Source organism: Panthera tigris, chromosome C2 (assembly GCF_018350195.1).
Source record: "Panthera tigris isolate Pti1 chromosome C2, P.tigris_Pti1_mat1.1, whole genome shotgun sequence".
Classification (NCBI taxonomy): domain Eukaryota; kingdom Metazoa; phylum Chordata; class Mammalia; order Carnivora; family Felidae; genus Panthera; species Panthera tigris.
Window position 1 is genome coordinate 43,085,001 of NC_056668.1, and position 27,122 is coordinate 43,112,122.

A 27,122-nucleotide genomic window follows, 5' to 3' on the forward strand; every position below is an offset into this window, starting at 1 on the left:
ATTATTTGGGGTGCCTGATTGGCTCAGTTGGTAGAGCATGTGACTCTTAATCTTGGGGTCAGGAATTTAAGCCCCACTTTGGGCATTGAGCTTACTTAAAAAAATGATTTATAGTTTAGAATTAGCTAAAATAGGTGTTTATTAATATTTTTATAGGCATATTATACATATATGTTAGTATATGTGTGTGTGTGTGTAAATTTATTTTATTATGTAAACAGACTGAAAATTATGTCTAATGACATGTCAGGTTTGATTATTTTGGCTGAAAATTATGGGTGACTGAAGTGGTTGAAGAGTTGAGCTGACTATAAGACAATTTTTTAAAGTTATTTCATCATTAGGTTACTTCTTTCATGTATAATCTTAGAACTAATTTCTGTTTCACTTACAATGATACCAGTGTCATGGGTTTCTTTATATGATGTATGTAAGTAAGAGTAGGTACCTGTTTGTAATGTTCTTGGTGCTGTATATAGATGGATGCAAAGAATTGCTAGAAGGAAAGGAAAAAAGAAGAGGGAATAGTGTAAGGCAAAAAAGGTAAGGAAAGAAAGAGAAAAGAAGGGAAGAAGGAAAGGATGGGAGGAAGAGAGGGAAGAAGGAGAGAGGAAGGGAGAAAGGAAGACAGGATATATTGTCATGGAGCTAACATTCTAGAACTGTTCATTTAAAAATGGGAATAAAAATGTAATTTTGGTTTATGAAAAGTTCCATGAGAAAAATAAAAATAATTTCAGAGTTTGATAGCGCTATGGTAGGCTGTTTTACACATAGGGTTTTCAAGGCAAGTCTACCTCAGAAGTTAACTTAAAAAAATTCACAGAAACCAAAACCAGTTAGCAACTGTGAGCCACACAGGCCTGGGAAATGAGTGCTCCCTATACAGGAGATAGCGATGGCAATGTTCTTGGGGTAGAAGCAAACTTTTCATGTTCTAGGGATAAGAGGAAGTCCTTGTAATATACCTAGCAAGGACTGGGAGAGGGTAGAATTCTAAGAGAAATTTTCAGAAAGAGGACAGGACAGTTCATTTATACTTTGTAATCTACCATAACAAGTTGGATTTTATTCTAAATGTATGTCAAGGCATTTAAAGTTTGAAGCAAGCGAGTGACACAAATATTTAAAACATCACTGTAGGGGTGTACCTGGGTGGCTCAGGTGATTAGGTGACAGATTCTTGATATTGGCTCAGGTCATGCCGATGCTTACAATACAGAGCCTGCTTGGGAGTCTCTCTCTCTCCCTCTCTTGGCCCCTCCCCACTTGCTCTCTGTCTCAAAATAAATAAATAAATATCAAAAAAAATTTTTTTAAATACCACTCCAACTGTTTTCCTGAGAGTGGTTTGGCTATTAGGGGCAAAACAGAGCAGGAAATGAAGTCAAGTATTTCAACAGTTCAGTGAGAGACTTTAATCGATGATATCACAGGGAAGTTGCCAGGGTGGTGAGATGCGGTCAGATTTGATATAAACATTTTGAAATTGGAAAGGATAAGATTTGTAGCTATAATGGATGAGGTATGGAGAGAATTTTGGCCCCAATAGTTAGAAGACTCATAATGTCATTTGGAGGAGATGAAGTAGGGAATATTTGGGGAAAAATTGTGTTCTGTTTTTATATTACATTTAACACACCAACTAGACAACCACATGAGAATCAAGCAAGCATTTAGATAAACACAGGACTGCAGCTGAAAAGACAGGTCACAAATTGTGTGCAGGACAGAGTTTATTAATTATATAATCATATCAGGTACAGAGTAGATTGTACATATATAGATGTTTGCAGAGTTGTAGTTTGGGTGAGGAGAAGGGATGATTGTGCTATCAATGTTTAATGATTAAAAGCAAAGATGGAAGAATTAATTTCTGAAAGAAAATTATTATTGTTCTGACTACTTCTTAATAAATTTTATATCAAAATATATTTGTATTTGCACTTAAAATATCAAACATTTGTATACATATACTTAGTTATATATGCATTAAGGCCAAGAAGCATTGATAAAATTTTATGGAAATTTAAAATTAGAAATAGAAATAATTATTCTTCTTGTAAAGCTTATGCAGTGTGTGTGTGTGTGTGTGTGGGTGTGTGTGTGTGTGTGGGTGTGTGTGGGTGTAATTATAATGATATTAATTCAGGGCCTTATCTCTCCTCTTTTCCTCTTTTTTTATTTTGGAACAGTTTTAGACTTCACAAAAAATTTATGAAGATGACATGAGATATTCCATAAACCAGAACCCAGTTCCCCTCTTTATTAATACCTTATGTTAGTAGGGTAAATTTGTTACATTTATTGGACAAATATTGTATATTATTATTTTATTCAGATTTTTCTACTTTTACCCAATGTCATTTATTCTGTTCCGTGTTCCCAGTGAGAGTATCATATAACATTTCATAGTCATGTCTGCTTGGATTCCTCTTGGCTGTGGCAATTTCTCAGAATTTCCTTATTTGGATGATTTTGTCAGGTTTAAGGACTGTTGATCAGGTATTTTTTAAAGCTTCCCTGAGTTGGAATTCATTGGTTTGCTTGTTTGTTTGTTTGCTTTCCCAGTATTGGGCTAGATCATAGGTTTTAGGGAGGAAAACTGCAGTGGTAAAGTGGTATTTTCATCTCATCATTTCAAGAGTGCAGGCTGCCACTGTCACTTTGCTCTATTGATTTGATCTGGATCACCTGGCTGAAGTAAAGTTTGTCAGGTTTCTCCACTGCAGATTACTCTTTCTCCCTCCTTCTTTGTTTTACTCCTTGGAAGGAAGTCATTATGTGTAGCCCACGCTTAAGAAATCGATAACGTTCCACATTCTTATTGGTGTAGAGTCTGTACAAACCAATTTGAATTCTTATGTGTGATATATTTTATATTCTTCCTCATTTCTTCTTTAGTTTTTATTTTTAAGTTTATTCAGTTTGAGAGAGAAAGAGTACAAGCTGGGGAAGGACAGAGAGAGCAGAAGAGAAAGAATCCCAAGCAGGCTCCATGCTTTCAGCACAGAGTCTGATAATGGGCTCAATCCCATGAACTGTGAGATCATGACCGAACCGAAATAAAGAGTCAGATGTTTAGCCGACTGAGCCACCCAGGCACCCCTCATTTATTTATTAATACAGGCTCTAATTTACATCACCATGGCCTCATGTATCGTTTATATTTCAGCATATAATCTAATACTGTATTACTTACATCTTTTTAAATTTTTCCCAGCTTTGGAGATTGGAACATTTTCCATTTGGCTCCTGTGTGCAGTGTATTTTTGTTTGTTTTGTTTTGTTTTGTTTTGTTTTAGCACTTTACTTTCTGGCACCACAGGATGCTCCCGGTTCATGTTGTATATTTTTCCTGCCTCAGTCCTAGGATCCTCCTTTTCTTCAAGGCACCGTCATTCCTTAGATTGGAGAATGACATTAGAAAACAGGATCTGTGCTCTAGGATTGCTCATTGCTACTGGGGTGTTATTGCTTCTCAGCCACCTCAGCTGACAGAGCAAAGAAATGTATGTGCATATACTAACCTATGTGCTAAAACATACATCTATAAATATTTCTATACATAAACATCTGTATCTATATTAGCTAGACATGAGCTCATACTTATTGTCTCTGTCTTTAATTCATGACTGCATGGATCATTCTAGCCTTCTCCCCTTGCTTACCTGTAAATTCCAACTCTAACAATGATAAATCTGGCTCCCACCATCTGCTATCCATTTACTCAACTCTTGAATTATAGTATGCATATATAGTAGGTTCAAAGTTGTTAACCCATACCCTGGTGGGAAACAACACTAGCAGATTGAATAATATTTATATGTATTTTCTTTTGGGTTTACTTTTTTTTTTCAATATATAAAGTTTATTGTCAAATTGGTTTCCATACAACACCCAGTGCTCATCCCAAAAGGTGCCCTCCTCAATACCCATCACCCACCCTCCCCTCCCTCCCACCCCCCATCAACCCTCAGTTTGTTCTCAGTTTTTAACAGTCTCTTATGCTTTGGCTCTCTCCCACTCTAACCTCTTTTTTTTTTTTTTTTCCTTCCCCTCCTCCATGGGTTTCTGTTAAGTTTCTCAGGATCCACATAAGAGTGAAACCATATGGTATCTGTCTTTCTCTATATGGCTTATTTCACTTAGCATCACACTCTCCAGTTCCATCCACGTTGCTACAAAGGGCCATATTTCATTCTTTCTCATTGCCATGTAGTACTCCATTGTGTATATAAACCACAATTTTTTTATCCATTCATCAGTTGATGGACATTTAGGCTCTTTCCATAATTTGGCTATTGTTGAGAGTGCTGCTATAAACACTGGGGTACAAGTGCCCCTATGCATCAGTACTCCTGTATCCCTTGGGTAAATTCCTAGCAGTGCTATTGCTGGGTCATAGGGTAGGTCTATTTTTAATTTTCTGAGGAACCTCCACACTGTTTTCCAGAGTGGCTGCACCAATTTGCATTCCCACCAACAGTGCAAGAGGGTTCCCGTTTCTCCACATCCTCTCCAGCATCTATAGTCTCCTGATTTGTTCATTTTGGCCACTCTGACTGGCATGAGGTGATATGTGATATCTGAGTGTGGTTTTGATTTGTATTTCCCTGATGAGGAGTGATGTTGAGCATCTTTTCATGTGCCTGTTGGCCTTCCGGATGTCTTCTTTAGAGAAGTGTCTATTCATGTTTTCTGCCCATTTCTTCACTGGGTTATTTGTTTTTCGGGTGTGGAGTTTGGTGAGCTCTTTATAGATTTTGGATACTAGCCCTTTGTCTGATATGTCATTTGCAAATATCTTTTCCCATTCTGCTGGTTGCCTTTTAGTTTTGTTGGTTGTTTCCTTTGCTGTGCAAAAGCTTTTTATCTTCATAAGGTCCCAGTAGTTCATTTTTGCTTTTAATTCCCTTGCCTTTGGGGATGTGTCAAGTAAGAGATTGCTACAGCTGAGGTCAGAAAGCTCTTTTCCTGCTTTCTCCTCTAGGGTTTTGATGGTTTCCTGTCTCACATTCAGGTCCTTTATCCATTTTGAGTTTATTTTTGTGAATGGTGTGAGAAAGTGGTCTAGTTTCAACCTTCTGCATGTTGCTGTCCAGTTCTCCCAGCACCATTTGTTAAAGAGACTGTCTTTTTTCCATTGGATGTTCTTTCCTGCTTTGTCAAAGATTAGTTGGCCATACGTTTGTGGGTCTAGTTCTGGGGTTTCTATTCTATTCCATTGGTCTATGTGTCTGTTTTTTGCCAATACCATGCTGTCTTGATGATGACAGCTTTGTAGTAGAGGCTAAAGTCTGGGATTGTGATGCCTCCTGCTTTGGTCTTCTTCTTCTAAATTACTTTGGCTATTCGGGGCCTTTTGTGGTTCCATATGAATTTTAGGATTGCTTGTTCTAGTTTCGAGAAGAATGCTGGTGTGATTTTGATTGGGATTGCACTGAATGTGTAGATAGCTTTGGGTAGTATTGACATTTTGACAATATTTATTCTTCCAATCCATGCACATGGAATGTTTTTCCGTTTCTTTATAACTTCTTCAATTTCCTTCATAAGCTTTCTATAGTTTTCAGCATACAGATCTTTTACATCTTTGGTTAGATTTATTCCTAGGTATTTTATACTTCTTGGTGCAGTTATGAATGGGATCAGTTTCTTTATCTTTCTGTTGCTTCATTATTAGTGTATAAGAATACAACTGATTTCTGTACATTGATTTTGTATCCTGCAACTTTGCTAAATTCATGTATCAGTTCTAGCAGACTTCTGGTGGAGTCTATCGGATTTTCCATGTATAATATCATGTCATCTGCAAAAAGTGAAAGCTTAACTTCATCTTTGCCAATTTTGATGCCTTTGATTTCCTTTTGTTGTCTGATTGCTGATGTTAGAACTTCCAACACTATGTTAAACAACAGCGGTGAGAGTGGACATCCCTGTCGTGTTCCTGATCTCAGGGAAAAAGCTCTCAGTTTTTCCCCATTCAGGATGATGTTAGCTGTGGGCTTTTCATAAAGGGCTTTTATGATCTTTAAGTATGTTCCTTCTATCCCGACTTTCTTGAGGGTTTTTATTAAGAAAGTGTGCTGAATTTTGTCAAATGCCTTTTCTGCATCGATTGACAGGATCATATGGTTCTTATTTTTTCTTTTATTAATGTGATGTGTCACATTGATTGATTTGCAAATGTTGAAGCAGCCCTGCATCCCAGGAATGAATCCCACTTGATCATGGTGAATAATTCTTTTTATATGCTGTTGAATTCGATTTGCTAGTATCTTATTGAGAATTTTTGCATCCATATTCATCAGGGATATTGGCCTGTAGTTCTCTTTCTTTACTGGGTCTCTGTCTGATTTAGGAATCAAAGTAATACTGGCTTCATAGAATGAGTCTGGAAGTTTTCCTTCCCTTTCTATTTTTTGGAATAGCTTGAGAAGGATCGGTATTATCTCTGCTTTAAACATCTAGTAGAACTCCCCTGGGAAGCCATCTGGTCCTGGACTCTTATTTGTTGGGAGATTTTTGATAACTGATTCAATTTCTTTGCTGGTTATGGGTCTGTTAAAGCTTTCTATTTCCTCCTGATTGAGTTTTGGAAGCGTGTGGGTGTTTAGGAATTTGTCCATTTGTTCCAGGTTGTCCAGTTTGTTGGCATATAATTTTTCATAGTATTCCCTGATAATTGCTTGTATCTCTGAGGGATTGGTTGTAATAATTCCATTTTCATTCATGATTTTATCTATTTGGGTCATCTCCCTTTTCTTTTTGAGAAGCCTGGCTAGAGGTTTATCGATTTTGTTTATTTTTTCAAAAAACCAACTCTTGGTTTCGTTGATCTGCTCTACCGTTTTTTTAGATTCTATATTGTTTATTTCTCCTCTGATCTTTATTATTTCTCTTCTCCTGCTGGATTTAGGCTGTCTTTGTTGTTCTGCTTCTATTTCCTTTAGGTGTGCTGTTAGATTTTGTATTTGGGATTTTTCTTATTTCTTGAGATAGGCCTGGGTTGCATGTATTTTCCTCTCAGGACTGCCTTCGATGCATCCCAAAGCGTTTGGATTGTTGTATTTTCATTTTCATTTGTTTCCATATATTTTTTAATTCCTTCTCTAATTGCCTGGTTGACCCATTCATTCTTTAGTGGGGTGTTCTTTAACCTCCATGCTCTTGGAGGTTTTCCAGACTTTTTCCTGTGGTTGATTTCAAGCTTCATAGCATTGTGGTCCGAAAGTATGCATGGTATGATTTCAGTTCTTGTATACTTATGAAGGGCTGTTTTGTGACCCAGTATGTGATCTATCTTGGAGAATGTTCTATGTGCACTTGAGAAGAAAGTATATTCTGTTGCTTTGGGATGTAGAGTTCTAAATATATCTGTCAAGTCCATGTGATCCAATGTATCATTCAGGGCCCTTGTTTCTTTATTGACCATGTGTCTAGATGATCTATCCATTTCTGTAAGTGGAGTGTTAAAGTCCCCTGCAGTGACCACATTCTTATCAATAAGGTTGCTTATGTTTGTGAGTAATTGTTTTATATATTTGGGGGCTCCGGTATTCGGCACATAGACATTTATAATTGTTAGCTCTTCCTGATGGATAGACCCTGTGATTATTATATAATGCCCTTCTTCATCTCTTGTTACAGCCTTTAATTTAAAGTCTAGTTTGTCTGATATAAGTATGGCTACTCCAGCTTTCTTTTGGCTTCCAGTAGCATGATAAATAGTTCTCCATCCCCTCACTCTCAATCTGAAGGTGTCCTCAGGTCTAAATGAGTCTCTTGTAGACAGCAAATAGATGGGTCTTGTTTTTTTATCCATTCTGATACCCTATGTCTTTTGGTTGGCGCATTTAGTCCATGTACATTCAGTGTTATTATGGAAAGATATGGGTTTAGAGTCATTGTGATGTCCATAGGTTTCATGCTTGTAGCGATGTCTCTGGTACTTTGTCTCACAGGATCCCCTTTAGGATCTTTTGTAGGGCTGGTTTAGTGGTAACGAATTCCTTCAGTTTTTGTTTGTTTGAGAAGACCTTTATCTCTCTTTCTATTCTAAATGACAGACTTGCTGGATAAAGGATTCTCGGCTGCATATTTTTTTTGTTCATCACATTGAAGATCTCTTGCCATTCCTTTCTGGCCTGCCAAGTCTCAGTAGAGACATCAGTCACGAGTCTTATAGGTCTCCCTTTGTATGTTAGAGCATGTTTATCTCTAGCTGCTTTCAGAATTTTCTCTTTATCCTTGTATTTTGCCAGTTTCACTATGATATGTTGTGCAGAAGATCGATTCAAGTTACGTCTGAAGGTAGTTCTCCGTGCCTCTTGGATTTCAATGCCTTTTTCCTTCCCCAGATCCGGGAAATTCTCAGCTATGATTTCTTCGAGTACCCCTTCAGCACCTTTCCCTCTCTCTTCCTCCTCTGGAATACCAATTAGGCATAGATTATTTCTCTTTAGTGCATCACTTAGTTCTCTAATTTTCCCCTCATACTCATGGATTTTTTTATCTCTCTTTTTCTCAGCTTCCTCTTTTTCCATAATTTTATCTTCTAGTTCCCCTATTCTCTCCTCTGCCTCTTCAATCTGAGCTGTGGTTGTCTCCATTTTATTTTGCATCTCATTTATAGCATTTTTTAGCTCCTCCTGGCTGTTCCTTAGTCCCTTGATCTCTGTAGCAATAGATTCTCTGCTGTCCTGTATACTGTTTTCAAGCCCAGCGATTAATTTTATGACTATTATTCTAAATTCACTTTCTGTTATATTGTTTAAATCCTTTTTGATCAGTTCGTTAGCTGTCGTTATTTCCTGGAGATTCTTTGAGGGGAATTCTTCCATTTCGTCATTTTGGATAGTCCCTGGAGTGGTGTGGGACTGCGGGACACTTCCCCTGTGCTCTCTTGAATAACTGCATTGGTGGGCGGGGCCGCAGTCAGACCTTATGTCTGCCCCCAGCCCACCACTGAGGCCACAGTGTGTGCCTTCTCTTCCCCTCTCCTAGGGGCGGGGTTCACTGTGCGGTGGTGTGGCCCATCTGGGCTACTTGCACACTGCCAGGCTTGTGGTGCTGGGGATCTGGCGTATTAGCTGGGGTGGATAGGCAAGGTGCACAGGGATGGGAGGGGCAGGCTCAGCTTGCTTTTCTTTCGGAGATCCTCTTTGGGAGGGGCCCTGTGGCACCAAGAGGGAGTCAGATCCGCAGGAGGATCCGCAGAAGCACAGCGTTGGGTGTTTGCGCGGTGCAAGCAAGTTCCCTGGCAGGAACTGGTTCCTTTTGGGATTTTTGCTGGGGGATGGGTGAGGGAGATGGCGCTGGCGAGCGCCTTTGTTCCCCACCAAGCTGAGCTCTGTCGTCCGGGGCTCAACAACTCTCCCTCCCGTTGTCCTCTAGCCCTCCCATTCTCTGAGCAGAGCTGTTAGCTTATAACCTCCCAGATGTCAAGTCCCGCTTGCTGTCGGAACACACTCTGTCTGGCCCCTCCGCTTTTGCCAGCCAGACTTGGGGGCTCTGCTTGGCCGGTGGGCCGCCCCTCCACCCCAGCTCCCTCCCGCCAGTCCGTGGAGCACGCACCACCTCACCGCCCTTCCTACCCTCTTCCGTGGGCCTCTAGTGTGCGCTTGGCTCTGGAGACTCCATTCTGCTAGTCTTCTGGCAGTTTTCTGGGTTATTTAGGCAGGTGTAGGTGGAATCTTAGTGATCAGCAGGACGCGCGGTGAGCCCAGCGTCCTCCTACGCCGCCATATTCCCAGGATCCTCCTGGGTTTACTTTTGAAGATTCTTCTTATTTCCCAAGTTGCTTGACTCAGCACATTTTCCCCCATTCAATTCACTGAGATTATCTCATACATATATTTTTTTAATGTTTTATTTATTTTTGACAGAGAGAGAGAGAGACAGAGCATGAGCGGAGGAGGGTCAGAGAGAGAGGGAGACACAGAATCCGAAGCAGGCTCCAGGCTCTGAGCTGTCAGCACAGAGCCCGACGCAGGGCTCAAGCTCACAGACCGTGAGATCATGACCTGAGTCGAAGTTGGACGTTCAACCGACTGAGCCACCCAGGCACCCCTCTCATACATATTTTAATAGACTTTACTTTTTAGCACAGTTTTAGGTTCACAGGAACACTGAGCCAGAGGGCACAGAGATTTACCCTATAGCCTCTGCCCTCCTCCATGGACAACTTCCGCCAGTATCAACTCCCACATCAGTGTGGTACATTTATTATAACTGATGAACCTACACTGACACATCATCACCCAAAGTCCATATTTGTATTAGTTTCTTGTTGCATATTCTATGAATTTGGAAAAAGGAAAAGTGACATGTATCCACCATTATATTATCAGGTAGACTCGTTTCAATGCCCTAAAAATCCTCTGTTACTTACCTATTCATCCTCCCTCTTACCGACCACTGGCAACTGCTGATCTTTTCACTGTCTGGATAGTTTTGCCTTTCCCAAACTGTCATATAGTTGGAAGCACATAGCATGTTGGTTTTTTAGACGGATGCTTTCACTTAGTAATATTCATTTAAGAATCCTCCATGTCTTTTTGTGGCATGTAGTTCATTTCTTTTTAAAGCATGATAATTTTTCATTGCCTGGATGTATCCCAGTTTATCCACTCACCTACTGAAGAACATCTTATTTGCTTCCAGCTTTGGGCAATCATGAATAAAGTTGCTATAAAACATGAGTGTACAGATTTTTGTGTGTATGTAAGTTTTCGACTCACTTGGGTAAATATCCATCTGCTGGATTATATAGTAAGAGTGGGTTTAGTTTTGTAAAAAAAAAAAAAAACTACCAAATTGTCTTCCACAGTGTCTGCACCATTGAGGATTCCCACCAGCAATGGATGAGAGTTTCTCTTGCTGCATATCCTCATTAGCATTTGCTGTCACCAGCGTTCTGGATTTTGGCCATTCTCATTGGTGTATAGTGGTATCTCATTGTTGTTTTAATTTGCGTTTTCCTGATGACATAGGATACAGAACATCTTTTCCTCTGCTTATTTGCCATCAAAAAACTTCTGTGGTGAGGTGTCTGTTAAGGTCTTTGGCCCATTTTTTTTAATGAGGTGGCTTTTTTATTGTTAAGTTTCAAGAGTTCTTTATCAGCTGTGTCCTTTTCAAATACTTTTTTCCCAGTATGTGGCCTGGCTTCTCATTTTCTGATATACTTCCTTTCTTTGTGTAGATCTGAACTTCTGACCAGTATCTTTTTCCTCCTCCCCAAAGAAACTTAAGTTTTTCTTGTAGGGCATTTCTATTGACAATGATATTTGTTTGTTTGTTTGAGCTAGTCTTTTTCGTCTTTAAAAAATTTTTTTTTAACATTTAGTATTTTTGAGAGACAGAGAGAGACAGAGCCCGAGCAGGGAAGGGGCAGAGAGAGAGGGAGACACAGAATCTGAAGCAGGCTCCAGGCTCTGAGTCGTCAGCCCAGAGCCAGAGGCAGGGCTCGAACCCATGAACAGAACCCATGAACTGAACCCATGAACCGTGAGATCATGACCTGAGCCGAAGTCAGAAGCTTAACCAACTGAGCCACCCAGGCGCCCCTTCATTTTTAAAGTATAATTTAACTGGATGTATAACTTGAGTTTGTTTTTGTTTTTGTTTTCTTTTAGCACTTTAAATATTGTACTTTATAACTTTTTGCTTGTTTGGTTCTGTTGAGAATTCCGCTGTAATGGTTTTTTTTTTTTGTTCTACACAGATTTTAATTCTTGGTCTTCTTCAAGACTTTATATTTGCCTTGGTTTTCTTTAGTTTACATATGATATGGCTAAATGTAGAATTTTTGTTTTTATAATTCAAGATTTTGAATGTTACACCTTTTGAAACTGTCTCACAGTTCTTCAAAATTCTGTGGTTTTAAAAATGGATCTTCTTTCCCAGCTACTTTATTTTGGGAAGTTTCTAGTGACCTAACTTCAAGTTTGCTAATTTCCTTTTGTCTCTGTGAAGTCTGCTGATTAACCCATCAAAAGCATTCTTCCTTTCTGTCACACTGCTTTTGATTTCTATTATTTCCTCTGATATTTCTTAGAGTTTACATCTCTCTACTTACATTACCCATCTGTTGTGTGTTTTTTCTCCTTTTTTTTTTCATTAGAGCCCATAATATATCAATGATAGTTTATTAAGTTCCCTGTCTGGTAATCCCAACATCTGTGTTATATCAGAGTCTGTTTTTTTTGTTTGTTTGTTATGTTTTGTTTTGTTTTGTTTTTCTGCTTGCTCTGTCTATTCAGAGGGAATGTTCTTACTTTTTAGCATGCCTTGTAATTTTTGTTGAAAACTTGAGTGTGTGGTTTTATGTTATTCTGGCTGTGTGTTCAGTGGTTCATTGTGTCAGATACCTGGAACTCCTCTGCTGGTCTTGTTTTGACTCCTCTGTTGTCTTTGACTTTATCTGAGAACTGTTCCTTCAATAGAGACTGTATGGTTCAGTTTGCTTAACTATTACCCAGTGTGATTATACTGGAGCTTTGGTGGCTGGGGATGAGTTGTGAAGGATAAGAAGTCATCTGTAATCGTGACTAAATCAGTCTTTTAGTGGACATGTGTGTCTGCACTGGCTGCGACCTTGAAACATGTTCTTTGCTACTCTCACTCTTTGTAGAAGTGGGAAGGTTAAAGGGATGTGTTGGGCAGAAATCTTCTTTCCTGAGGTTGGATAGAGTTTTGGCAAAGTCTTTCTCCCCGAAAAGTGGTTCTTGGCTGTATAAACTCCCCTGGGCACATTTCACAATGGATATTCTTCCTCCCAACCTCCAGAGCTGTGGTGGGATCTTTCTCAGCTCTTCACCATGTGAAATCTGGTACTATTCCTGCAGGAAAACCATGTAAGTATAAGGATGCTCTTATGACTCTGGCTTGCAGGACTTTCTCATTTTTGCTGTGGTCCACACTCAGACACTAGCTCAAGAACTACCATTTAAGCATCCCTGCCAGCTTACCATTCCAATAGGTTCTGTTCCAGGGAAGCTGGTCTCAGCTATGACCCTGGATTTGCTTGTCTCTTTAGATTTTAGGGTAGCAATTTGCTGTACAAATTAAGATGGGTCACGACAAGTCATGGATTTTGTTCGTCCATGTTTTTCTTATTGTAACCATGCTGTGACGACTTTCAAGCTCTTTACATGTGGGAGCCAAAGCAGAATGTTTCATAATATTTATCGCAGAATAATTAATAGCTATCACTATTGGGAATAATAATTTTGAGGATGTAACAGGCTTAAACTGTTATAAAATTTTATAGTTTTGATGATTTCTTCTGAATAGAGTTAAATTAAAACTTGTGAAAATTCACCGTAACATGCTGTGAGATTATTTAAAAGCACATTCAATGGAGACTACTGTAAGCAATTATGAAGAAAGCACAACAAAACATTAAGGACAGGCAATTGAAATAGGCCTCTGCTATTAACCACAGTATTTTTCTTTGGGTTAAAGATTAAGATAGATAGAAGTGAACTCACTTTTTCCTAAGGGTGATCTCAAATTTCTGCTTCTTAAATTAGTTTCCTGAAAGGGAGCAAATATCAATTATGAACTTCTTTCTTCATTGTCAGTCCCCCAAATTCAAACCAGGAACCTAGTAGTGGGAACTGAGAAATGTCCAAATATAAAAGTACAGGTATGTTTTCAAATGGAGTAAAGAAGACCATAGTAAATACAAAATAAGGAAAGTTTATAGATGTATAAAACAAACAAAAGCTTTCAAAATGAGAGAGTCTTGGGATAGACTTTTTATTATGAGAGTCTTGGGATAGATAATATTTGCTCTCTATTAGCACTAAATTTGCAAAGATATTTCAAAAAGAAAGAAACTAGATATTTCCTGGGGGAAAGAAGAAATAAAGATGAAATATGACATATTAAGCTTAATCTCTCTGATTATTTGGTAATAATTTACTGTTGTAAAAATTTGTCTACTTAGTGAAAAACCATTATACATCTACCAATTCAACCACAATTTCAAATAGAATAAGAGGCAGAAACAAGACTTATTTAAACAAACTTATTTTTTTTCAGGTTCTTGCAATGTACAAAGGGTTTAAGGATGTGTACCAATATAAAAAGATGTCAAAAATTTAATATTTTTCCATAAAATGTTTTACTGGCCTACATAATAGGCATGAACTTGTGCATTTAATACCAAGCTAATAATATGTATCTTTCCTTTGACTATGAAAAGATATCCTACAAAGCTTACCATAAACTTAGGGAAAAGTGTGATAAAGTGATTTCAGCTTGCAGACATCATTAGAATTTTTGACGTTTTTGTTTAAATTAGTTTTAATCGTACCACAAGCTTTAACCCCAAAAATAGAAAAAGATAAATTTATTCTTTTTACCAGAGATTTGTATACTTTCACAATGACCCCAGGAAACTAGGATTCTAAGATATTTACGTGGAATACCAAAAAATATCAATGAGGGCTTTAAAACATAAAATTACACACTGGAAAACTAATACCCACCCTTGTATGCACATTTTAACAAACTCTTGTTTGTATTTTCATTGGGAAAAATAGATTCCCCTAAGTGAAAAGAAATACATAAAATCCTACATGATTATTGTTAAAACTTTTAACTGAAACTCTTTTATTATCTTTAATTTAAAACATTTATGTTTTAATTAGGTGTGCTCATATACTCAATAGTCAGATAAAAATAAAACCATTATAATGAAATTCTTCTCTGGTTAGCATTTATTCCTTCATTTGTAATTGCCCATGTCCTCTTACAGTATTTGTTTAAACTACTTCATTTTAATATATTTGGGGGGGGGAATTTACACCTAATAAGAAACAACCTTAATATAAAATACTTTATGAACTAATTTGTTTACTAGAAATAGACTTCATTCAAAAATATTTCCTCTTATTTATAATTTTAGAAGACATAATGGTAGCTTATGCCTGAAAATGTAATTTCAGAATATGTTTGTAAAAAAAAAATACCATTACCAATAGTGGCTTATTTATTTTGAAGAATGTTTAGGTATAATCAAATGTTCATATATGTTTATTTATATACATATTATTGTATAGATTTTTAAACATTATATGCCTTTTTTATTGTACATAAATTATTTCCCGAAAGGCTTCTGGTCTCCCATTTGAGCAAAGGTATAAAGGAAAAGTATGACTTTTGTTACAAAGTTGACACTATTCACCATAAGCTAAATAATTGCCACCAAAAACAACGAGGCTGGGAGAAAAAGGGCAGAATTTTTTTTTTTTGCCTTAATTTAGTTGTCTGTATTTTTATTTCTGCTAAAAGATATCAGTGTGATTAGACATTCAATCAAATCCAGAAATGCAATTTTAAATTATTATGCAGCTGAAATACTGTATGTTCAAAAACCATATTTTTTTTCAATTTTTTATAGTGCAGTGCACTAAATTAAATAACTCTATGTAGGGTAGCAGGAGAATCTAGTTAGATTATCTCTTTTTCTGTGAAATAAGAAATTTTATCTATGGAGAAATGGGTTTGTATTTCAAAATAAGTATTTTCCAATGAGTACTGCCATGTAAATATTTGAAGATATTATAGATAAATATTTGAAGATGTATTTTTTCATATTTGATAAGCCATACTTCTTATTTGATCTTTTTCTCCATTTAATGCATTTTTTTTCCATCTATATTATTTATTGTGTACTAAGTGGGCATCCAGTAGTGCAAAACACAGACAGAACTTCTCAAAATTATGGAAAGATTGGAACAAATGAAAGATAGCTTGGGAGAGAGAAAATAGAAAAGATTTGCATTTGCAGGTAGAAAATATTGTATGTTAAATACATGGAGAAAAGGTTAAATACATGGAGAAAAGGCAAGTCCATGTGCATGCGCCTGGGGCAGAGACACAAGTTCACTATAGGTGACTCACTGACTACAGATGGGATGGGGAGTGGCCACAAATGGAAAAGACAGAAAAAAATCCAGGTAATAGGTGCCTGGAAATCTTGTTGAGATGTTACAGTAATATATGGAGAATAATGTAGACAGTGAATTGAAGGGGATGTAAAGGTAAAGAAATCGACATTTCATGTAGTCACTTCAAGAATTTTGGCCAGTATCTCAAGACCAGAAGTAAAGATTTCAACACAGTAGAGTCTGAGGTTACTTGCACTGAAAAGATAATCTATCATGGAGAGAATGAGGGAAAGCACTAGACTAAAAGATATTACATTAGCTCAGGTGAAAAATAATAATAGCTTAGAACAAGAAAATGGCTATTGAGACATACAAATATTTACAAATATTTGAACTATATTTAAGTGGGAGAATAGATATATATAGAGGTAGAATGGCCACCTGCAGGAAAATGAGTCAAATGGCATCTCCATAGATTTCTGGATTGATCAACTGGGTGATAGAGATACTGTAATATCAGGTGGGATATAATCATGCATACACCTTGATTGGAAAAGGAGGCTGACATGTTTTTTTCTGTTTTTCATTGTGGTTCTCTTGTTGTGGGAGTAATTTTGAGGGGAAGATTATTGAAGGAATTGGAATTTCAATTGGATCTAGAACCTAAGGATATGTTTTTGATGGGCAAAAAGATGGCATAGTAAACATTGGATGCACTTTTTTTTTTTTTTTTTTTTTGGATGCACTTTAAAGCAAACGTATGTGGGAATGATGTGTGAGGCGAGAGCCAGTAATCCATTTTGGGCAAACAAAATTAATTCGAGGTTAGTGTGATTGTTTATATGGCTGAAATGTATTTTGTAATAAAATAGATAAGAACTTTACTGAGAAAGGAATTCTGATATTATTTGTTAGGCTATGGAGGATAATCAATGCAGGAAGAGGAGGGGAAGAAGAAGGACACAATGCACTTGGAGTCTTCACCTGTTGGCAGTTAGTATTTTTGATGCAATATAGAGCAGATCGGCTGGAAAGCTGTAATAATAGCACAGACTATGTATAGTGACTCTGATAAGGGTATCAACCAAAATGGCTTCATTTTTTCTTCATTTTAGCCATTAACTAATGTTCTTGCACACCTGCTAAAAGGAGGTATTGAGATTAGAAATGGAGGGCAAAGCTTTTTTCTCTGAAGTAGATGATTGGGGCATGCACAGGAGGGACAGTTTACTAAGACTGGATGATGAACCTGAGGAAACTGTTGGGCAAAGAAAAGGAAAAGAGAAGAAAGGTGATTATGATGCCCAAAATTAATTTGTCTAAACTTATGGCTCCACTGTTAGTAGGAAAAGCATATTTGGACAGAGATAACTTTTGTTCTAGACAGATGGATCTGGATATTTCAGTTAGCCTTTTTAATTCTAATCTAGAATTTTAGAGAAAATTGAAAGCAGAAATAATTCCTCTATTTGCTCTTGTCCTCAGTATTTTGACCTTTTAGTTAATTGCCTTGCCTGGGTTTTTACACATGATGCATGGAATAATTCTATTTCTATATAAATTAACCTTTGGAAGCTCCTTATCATTGCTGTCATTTTCTGTTATAAATCTAATATTTGGTTACATTTATTTAGCAACAAATGGACATCAGACATTTAGCATTTATAGAATTTACCTAAATCTTTTAACCCCTCTGGATTATTTTATATATGTCATTATTTTACCTATGTTATTATTGTATGTTACAAAATAGAAATTTTATTTTATTTTCCAGTGGACATCAGAATAAGTTCCTAACATAGACTTACCTGAAATGACCCTAAGTGGGTGTGATTTCTAACAGACTCTGCAGATAATGCTAAGAAACACTCTACTACGTAATCACGATTAAGTATGCATACAGTATGATGATTATTGCCAGTAAGAGAGGTCTAAATATGAGTTTCGTTGATGGAACAATTGTTTAGTGCTAACTGTGAATACTAATCAAGGTACCATGGCTAATATAAAAGTGAATGCAAAGATATTTGATTTTAAATTACACAGAGCTTTCTTCCTTTTTTTCCTTTTTGTAAGTTATGGAAATGTTTGCTGCACCTTAAATCCTAAAAGAGCATTAATATATATTTTTTAAAAATTGAGGAACAGAATAGGATTATGTTAAATTGTTGTTCTGCTCTATGGTCCCATCCTCTAGTGCATGAAGAAGAGACTGAAGTACTATTGAAAAGCCCAAATAACCTTGATTTCAGAGAATCTTCTGAGTGTCGTAACTGCCTCATTAGGCAAACTGTTCACCAGCTGATTGTCATTGCTCTAGGGCAATACAGAATAAGAATTTATTCTTTGTCTTTTTTGATTGCAATATCCACTAAAATTATCCTGGAGACAGAAGCAAGTTTAAAAAAAAATGTAATTATCTCAAATGCCTTCTTCCTAAATATAAGAAAGCATCTATGAATTATCTACATAACTTTAACTTTGCCCTTCTGATAAATGTAATACAACCACAGAATCTAGACAGGAGATTGTGAAAAACCATGTTGTTTTTGACAAAGTCAGATGGTGGTTTAGATGCAAATGACTTAAATAGAAGAAAATGTACCTAGCTTTATTCACAATGTGAATATTTTATATTTTATTTGAGTTTTCAAGTTAATAAATACTGGAGAAATTGTATATAATCTCAAGTATTAGATTGCATTTCACTCATCATATTTGAGTCATATTTAATATATGTCAAAGCTGATACTTCTGAGAAAATTTAGTTCCAACATCTTGGAAATGTGATATTGCACTGTTAAGTTTATACACATTTAGTATTGTGTCTTATTGGAGAACTGATTATTCAATGCCCTCCTTTACCGGATAATCTTCCTTGTTCTGAAATCTGCTTTGTTTGAAGTTAATATAGCTACTCCAGCTTTCTTTTAAGTACTATTGAGTATGTCCTATCCTTTACCCTGAATCTATCAGAGTCTGTATTTAAAATGGGTTTCTGTTAGAGAATAGTTATCTTTTTTGAGTTATCTTTTTTTTAATCCACTCTGACACACTTTGTATTTTAATTGGGGTGTGTAGATCCTTCACATTTATATATAATCTCCTAGAGAACCCAGACTAATATAGTCATCAGTAAGCAAACTGGACTTGCCTGCCTCCAGGGGAGTTTTAGACTTTAAGCGAACGTGATAAATCATTAATCAATTAGTTAGCCCACTTGCCTCTTTAGTGGCCAAAAGTCAAAGTCAGACTTCCATGGATTCCTGGAGATAAACATAGAGCTTTCTCAATCCAGTTCATCTTCTCTCTACTCTATACGTCCATGTATAAAATTTCAAGAATGTGATCAATTAAACAATACATTTTTTATATATACCACACAATGGATACATATGTGCATGATAAAAGTATAAATAAAAGCAAGCAAATGATGAAGAGCAGTTATTAGCTCTTGGGGAAAAAAGGAAGAGAATAGGATTTGGGGCAAGCACATAGGAGTTTTCTAAGATATTGTTTACGATTAATTTCTTAAACTGTATGGTAGACACAGGTGTGTTTTGTTTTTTAGCAGTCATCACACTCTACACATATGTTAGAACTATTCTAATACCTTTGGATTTATTTTCAGTGTATCATTCTAAATGTTTTTTTGTATATTAACTGCTTATATCCTCATAATGATAGTGTGAGGTATCCTCATTTTACCCATGTGAATACTGAAGTCTAGCGAGGTTAAGTAAACTTCCTAATTCTACATGATTTAAGTGGCTGGGCCTAGAATCAAATGCAGGCAATCTGTCTCCAGACTGAACTATGAAGTCATATATATGGATTAAAGAATGTTTCAAAATAAACAAAGAAGAATCTAACTAATCAACAAATACCTAGCTTTACATTATATGTCAGGATGTCTTCAGGGGTTGTGAGCGTACCAAGGTCAGTAGTAGCCTAGTGAGAACCTCTGCCGTTTCTTCACATGGCATTTATTCCACGCAGTTTCCCATGGTTGCTCTGGAGATGGTTCGCCATATGTGATTTAAAACAAGCAAACATACCATATGACTTCACTCACATAGGGAATTTAAGAAACAAAGCAGATGAACATAGGGGAAGGGGGGAAAAAAAGAGACGGAGCAAACCGTAAGAGACTCTTAACTATAGAGAACCGATTGAGGGTTGCCGGAGGGGAGGTGGGTGGTGGATGGGCTAATTAGGTGATGGGCATTAAGGAGGGCACTTGTGATGAGCACTGGGTGTTATATATAAGTGATGAATTACTAAAATCTACTCCCGAAACCAATACTACACTATATGTTAACTAAATACATTGTATGTCAACTAACCAGAATTTAAATAAACACTTGAAACAAATAAAAGCTGAAAACAATTGGAAAATAAAATCATAAAACAAACAAATATAGATATACTTGTTCTTAGCTTTCTGGAAGATACTAGACAAATAGATAGCATAGCCTTGAGAGGGCAGTACTCTATGTTAATATATATCAAAAGCAAAATGAACAGAAGAAAGTTCCTTCTACCACCTGATGGTCCTACCTTCATCTGATTAAAGATTTGGTCATATTTAATCAGGGGAGTGACCCACTGTTCTTCTGTCTATGACAATGGAAACTACTGCTTTATGTACAGACTTTGTGTCTAGTGTATATACATATGTCTGTATCTTGTAAATGTGTGTGTTTATAAGCCTATATACAGTATGTATGAAAACATATGGACGTGTATATATTTTGTTCAGTTTTGTTGAAAAAGTGCAACAAATTTATGTATTTAGATGATCTATTTCATCTTTTTTTTAATAGGAAAGCAGTTTTTCAGTTTACAAAAGGAAAAATGCATCCGTGCCATGTTAGTCTCTAGAATCAGTTAGATCTGAGTTGTAAAAATGCTACCATGGGTGGGTCACCTTGAGCAAATTATCTAAATTCTTGGACATTTATGGGGCGCCTGGGTGGCTCAGTTGGTTAAGCGTCTGACTCCAGCTCAGGTCATGATCTCACAGTTTGCGGGTTCGAGCCCCACGTCGGGCTCTGAGCTGACAGCTCAGAGCCTGCTTTGGATTCTGTGTCTCCCTCTCTCTGTCCCTCCCCTGCTCCTGCTCTCTTTCTCTCTCTCTCTCTCTCTCAAAAATAAATAAACATTGAAAAAAAATTTAATTCTTGAACACTTATATTTCATCTCTAAAATAAACATGTAACTACACCATTGGTGATGTGAGGATTAAAAGAGATGATCGAAGTGTATTATCCAATAAGCCCTCAATTAAACCCTTGAAGTTAATTCCAATCAGTATATCCTGATTCCACTGAGTTATGACTTCCAACAATATTTAAATGCTTTCGTACTTTTGTCTCCTTGCTGTGAATACTTAGAGTACCAAATTATAGTAATTTCCTGAGATTTCACACCATGTGTCAATGAATCAGATTAAAGTCCTAAAGATCAAACAACCTTCAGTTTGGAGATTCAGGTGATTGACTATTATGAGTTCAGATTTTGAGTTACCAAATGTCATACATTTACAAAATGGGATAAGTGTTAAACTTTACTAAATTGTATGGGCACTTTCAAACACTGAGTTTATAACTAAACCAATTGGATTGAAAAACATAGAGAAAGTAAGATCTTAAAAAGCAGTAAAATAGTAGTGGGGTACTGGGATAATCCTAAGTAATAAGCACTTGTATGTTAGCCTAATGGAGAAAATAAACTTATAAAAGGTAATTTAGTAAACCGAATTTTTATCCACAAATATGCTATGGGTGAGTGGTGCCCAAATGTTTGGGAAAGAAAAAAAGTTGTTTCATTTATCACTTGGAAAAATGCCTTTGTCACTCAACTCTAACATATGCTGAGAGAGAGAAAAACCACGAAGATGATTTTTTTTAACTTCATTTATATATGAGAACCTGCTTGCAAGTCAGTTTTGCAGAAGGGTAAGTGCTAAAAACAACTGTGAAAAACCACCATGGATTGTCATGTTTGGGGACGATTGTCACATCACTTACACTTTACAAGCTGTTTTTCTTCACACTTTATTAAGAGTGTTGGATAAAGGAAAGTTATCATATCGCCTTCTAACTTCACCCATTTTCACATGATATTAATTTATAATAATATAAAAGTTTATATTTAAGTATAGCTATATCTATTTGTTATTAACAGTCTCAGTGCAAAGATGGCTAGAACTTTGGAGCCATGTGGAAGGAAGTTCATATTTTAAAGTTTATTTTTAAATGACTGTTTTTATGCGTATTTGACTTATCTCAAACTAAAAGCATTGCACCAAATGACAAAGATACTAACAAAATATATAAACTACATAAAACATTTTGCTTGTCCACTTTATGTAATGATTAAGAAAAAAGGATTCACTGATTCTTATGAAGTGCCTTGTATTAAAGGTAATAGTCTAAAATATTTTGGTTAATTAAATCCACTTATAAATGGATAAGGTCTTAGCATAACTGTATATAATTTACCATCTGAACAAAATCCAAATTTCATCTGCAATATCAGAAAACAATTTACACTTTCCATATACTACATGTTCATGAGGAGGGGACATTCAGACAATATCACTACACTAAAGCTGCTAATTAAGGATGTGGTTAGGTAAAGCAAAATATCTTTCAGAGAAGGTCTATTATAAACTTTAGGAAGCAACTAATTTTTTGACAATAAAATGAGAGGAAGATTTTAGAGTGATAATTAGTTAATAATTTGAAATACTACATAGGTAATATGAGGTTATTATCATCTAATGAAACTAATAACTTGAAATTTTGAATACATTATATTTATTGCATCAATTTTGTTAAGATAAAAATTTTATGAATTCTAATGGCCGCTTCTAAACTATTGAAAAGGTACAATGACAAGAACTTTATATTACTATGTTCAGTCTTCATGGCAGTTGTCTGAGTTAAACATTAAAAGTTGTAATTTTCAGATAACAGTATCAAAACAGAAGTGAAGTCTAAGATGTTCAGGAAATCACCTACATTCCCATAGATGGTAAGTGCATAAACAGTGTTCAAACCCAGACTTGTAGGATTACAAGAACCCTGGCTGCCACATCTTGGCCGGAGGCTTGATTGGGGCATCAATGAATTAGAGGTGGGAGTAGCATGGGTGTCCTTCAGCTTTTTCAGAGGCACCCAGAAGCCAAACTCATCCCACTGATAGCCAAAAGCTAAAGGTTCATTTTATATTTCTTTTGTAAACTGGCCTCCATTACTTATTAAAAATGTTCACTCTGAACTCACATATAGACACATCATTTTCAAAACCTTATGGCTCTATCAACTAACTGGCTGCCTTCATTGCTCCGGGATCCAAGGGCACAAATTAACCCTAGCATAAGGTTCCCATGACCCTTCTCAATGTAAAATGCTTTCAGATTCATAGTCTTAGGCAACATGATAAATTCAATAAATGGGTACACTTTGGTAGTTAAATCAGTTTTATCTCTTTGAGTACTGATCTAAAATCCAACTCCTGCAAAATTTCATAATCACTCAAAATTATTGGCAATTTCATTAAAGGGCACTTTCTTTGCTGTCATAATATTTATGTGTACAAGTCACATGAGTTTTTATTCTACCATGGTGATCAGTCTATGGCAGGATTGATTGATGCTAGGGTTTCTCATAAAAAAACAAAAACAAAAACAAAAACAAAAGCAAAAAAACTATACCTAATTATTTATAAAATTCAGGCAATAGTAGAATCCTGTAATTCTATATTAAGATAATTTAAACTCAATGATGAAAGTTGTCAGAGCAGTAGAAGAATATATTTAAGTAATGAATTAATTTTTTACTTTCATATGTATTACACAAAAATTAGCATGATCATATACATGTAAGGAATATGCATATTAAAGTTAAAATACCAAATATGTTGTTTTCCTTTACATATAAAAATGTCTTTATATCATGTATAACATGTCAAATAATGCATCATTTTGCATGGTCTGATTTGGCCAATATTATTTTAGAAAAAAAAGAGATAAAAAAATTATTTGGGCAATACAGGTAGTGTTTACTTTTTCCCAGTAATCTTTATGCTCCCTACCCTCTTGTATTTAAAAATTATGACCTTAAGAAAGCAAAGAGGGTGTTCACTGGAATTTTCAACTTCACAGAACCACTCAGTTATGTGTTGATCACTGTCTTAAAGTAAGTTGAAATGTGTCCTAGCAAATTGTCGAACAAATGTTCCAAATGACTAAAGCATTCATCTGTTCCACATTAGACTATTCAATCTTTTTATATTGAGAACCTTATCAAGCCCTTTGCCTCTAGAAAATCACACAAGCTCTCCTTGAAATGCCCTAAAATAAAATTTTTATAAAGGGAAGATCATAGACACTAAAAATGAAAAGGCATGTTACATTAGAATTAAAAAGGAATTGCAAATGCACGGAAAGAACCTTGATGAACTCATTAGTCATAAAGGTTGATAGTAAGCACTGTCCCTCCCAGCTGTTATAGTTTAGAGTGAGTGTAAATTTTGCATGTGTTTTATTTAAAACAAGAGGAACAAGAGACATTCATGTTCTTCCTCTTAATTTTACAACCGCAAAACCTGTACAGCCATCTAATTTTGACCTGGTATTTATTTTTGAAAACATTTTTTGGTAAGTGATTTTGCTTTTCTGCCATTTCCCTTCCCTCTTGCATATTTTCCTTTTTAATGGAGAGCATTGTGTTGATAGGATAGCTCATTCATAGAAGAGTGCCTTGAAATTACTGCTCAGTTGCTTTAACAAAGAAAAAATTCAAAATAAGTGCACCATATTTGTAATGCTGATACTAACACTTCCTAGAATGTATACTTACTTGTTGGCACTCGAATTGAGTACGATCTTAGACTCCCTTCCTTGAGGTAGAGGAAAAAAAAAGACTAAACAAAAGGAAAAAAGAGAGCTGGACCCATGTATTTTCTGATTTTTCTCTGGACTAGAATAAAAGTGAAATTTAAATATATTTCTGATGATAGCCTTCTCACAAGAACTGACAAGAATGATCACAACACTTACTTCTTCCTAAAATTTAAAACTTATTTACAAATGGATACAGTAATAAAGAATAACAAGAAATAAAGTGAGATCAAAGATACTGAAACTCACTTTCCAATAGTATATTCAACAATAATTTTGAATATATCTTTTCTTAAAAGTATTTGATGAATCTTTATGTAAACAGTGACTGTGCCAGATGTTTTAGTAGATAAAATATATTCAAAAAGTAGCCATTTTAAATTTCCTCTTTTTGATGTCTCTTTAGTCACAGGTTAATACTCCTTCGTCTTTAACTAGAAGTAATTTTTGTTTATAGCTTGTAATTTGGTTTTGTTACTATTAAGATCTTTAGAGTGCCTTTTAGGCTTTTAATAATTTTTTCTTTAGCAAATTTTAGATTTACAGAATGATTGTCAATGTAATCCAGGGAGTTTCTATATACTCCATACTGACTTTCCCATTACTAACATGGTGTACGTCATATCTGTCACAATTAATGAGCCAATAATGATTATTATCTCGAGTTCTACTTTATTCAAATTTCTTCAGTGTTTCTCTTAAAGAGATGTCTCTTCTGCCCTATTTATTTATTCAGTCATTCACTTATATCAGTATGCATTCTATTTGTAAATATTTATTTTATATTTTGTGTTATAATACAATACTACCTTCTTTTACTCAAATTATTTTAGCTTTGGCCACTGGGAGCTCATTTAGTTGGCTCCCATATCCCTTTGACATTCCCATCATTGAAGTATTTTTGTTTCATTTGTTTTAGCACTTTCTTGCTTTCTGGTACTATTAGGTAATCCGGGTCGTCTTGTGTATTTTGGACTTGCCAATTTTTTTTTTTTTTTTTTTTTTTTTTGCAGATAGTTAGCTTGAGTATGAATATGAGAATTAGTTCAAAGTTAATATAAGCATTTAGTTATATTATATATAGATAAGACTTCTAAAAAGTATAATATAGTGGGGTGCCTTGGTGGCTCAGGCGGTTGAGCACCTGACTTGGTTTCAACTTGGGTCGTGATCCCAGGATTGTGGGATCAAGCCCTGTGTCAGGCTCCATGCTAAGCATGGAGCCTCCTTAAGACTCTTTCTCTCTCTCTCTCTCTCTCTCTCTCTCTCTCTCTGCCTCATTTCCCCCCTCATGCTCTCTCTCTCTCTCAGGGAAAAAAAAAAGTATAATATACCAAAATTAAGACAGTATCACAATATACAGATTAAAATGTGTAGGAAATAAAAAAATAGCGTATATTACTGTTATAGGTTGAATTTTGTCTCCAAAATAGATATGCTAAAGACCTCCTCCCCAATACTTATGGATGTGATGTCATTTGGAAATTTCTACACTATACTTTTTTTTTTTAATTTCTGTTTTGGTTTATCTGTTTCTACAGAACAGATATATGTTTCTACAGAACAGTTCTTTCCAGGGAAAGAGGAAGAAACAAAACTTAAAAGTTTAGATGACAGAAAATCACCAAATAGTGACTATTAAAACCTATAATAAATGCCTAGGGATGTTCTTAGAGAAAAAGTTGTAGCTTTAAATACTATTATTTTTTTTTAACAATCACAAAATAACTAGTGTTCAGCTCAATTACTAGTTACAGTGGAAAATAATAGTTTATCCCTGAAACAGATCAGGATACGGATTTTTTACAATTGACACATTATTTTTTATGAGGATTTATTATAAAAGGAATATTTAAAGGTGTGTGTGCCTAGTTGCACTACACAAAGGATGATACCTTAACCTGGAGATTATAAATAGGCAAGCTCTCAACCATCCTTGGCCAAAAAAAAAAAAAAAAAAAAAAAAAAAAAAATAGGAGGGAAAGGAGTGGTAGCAGAATTATGTCAGAAAGAGGGGTAGAGATAAGCCATGAGGCCATCATACAAGAGTGATTCTGCAGGGAGGGAGATAAGCAAATAAGAACGTTGACCTCACTCTCTCTTTACTTTCTCTGACACTCTACCTGGGATGCGCACGGGCCCAACCCAACCCAAAGTGACAACATGAAACTCATTGATGCGGCCATTACAAGTGAGCCCCTAGGAGAGAGAGGAGGTGTCAACAGATGGGCAGTGGACCGAAGGGGAAAAGTGACTGAATTGTGATATATACTGAATGAATAGCTTCTCTAATTGAATTCTGA